Raw genomic sequence first — 849 nt, 5'->3', positions numbered from 1 at the left:
GATAGATTACCTGTGAATATTTATCCCCCTGTTCATAGTTATCATCCAGGAGATCAAGTGTGGATTAAAGAGTGGAACAGTATACCGTTAGGGCCTAAGTGGAGGGGTCCTTATGTTGTTCTTTTGTCTACCCCTACAGCAATAAAGGTGGCTGAAGTGACTCTGTGGATTCATCACTCCAGGGTTAAACCAGCAGCAGTAGATTCTTGGCAAGCTACACCAGATCCAGAGAATCCCTGCAAGATCCGGTTAAAGCGCACAACGGAGTGACGAGGAGATATTGGGATTACAATTGTATTTAAAGAGATTAGTAAGTGAGTGTTTTGACGGCCATAATAAAGCCTGACCACTCACCCACGTGTCATAGCCAGGGTGTCTCGAAGGGACCTCATACTTACCTGGCAGGGGAGCAATAGCCATGATCCCTAAGGTGGCTCTCCCAGAGTGAGGCTGGTTCATTGCACTCCGTACCAGTTGACCTCTGCGATTTCCTCAAATGTGGGAAACTCGACTGCATAAAATTTTTTGATAGAAACATTTAAATACATAAAGGGAATAAACACAGTAAAAGAGGAGACTATATTTAAAAGAAGAAAAACTACCACAACCAGAGGACATAGTCTAAAATTAGAAGGACAAAGGTTTAAAAATAATATCAGGAAGTATTACTTTACTGTGAGGGTAGTGGATGCATGGAATAGCCTTCCAGCTGAAGTGGTAGAGGTTAACACAGTAAAGGAGTTTAAGCATGCGTGGGATAGGCATAAGGCTATCCTAACTATAAGATAATGCCAGGGACTAATGAAAGTATTTAGAAAACTGGGCAGACTAGATGGGCCGAATGGTTCT

The 849-nt window shown here is 42.5% G+C and overlaps 1 pseudogene; it reads left to right on the top strand.

Moving 5' to 3' along the window:
• Positions 1-390: 390 nt before the first annotated feature.
• On the top strand, positions 391-540 carry LOC134566240 (U1 spliceosomal RNA; annotated as a pseudogene).
• The last annotated feature ends 309 nt before the right edge of the window (positions 541-849 follow it).

This window comes from Pelobates fuscus, chromosome 6 (genome assembly GCF_036172605.1).
Source record: "Pelobates fuscus isolate aPelFus1 chromosome 6, aPelFus1.pri, whole genome shotgun sequence".
Taxonomy (NCBI): Eukaryota; Metazoa; Chordata; class Amphibia; order Anura; family Pelobatidae; genus Pelobates; species Pelobates fuscus.
The sequence above is the reverse complement of the archived record's forward strand: the minus strand, read 5'-3'. Positions and strand labels throughout refer to the sequence as shown.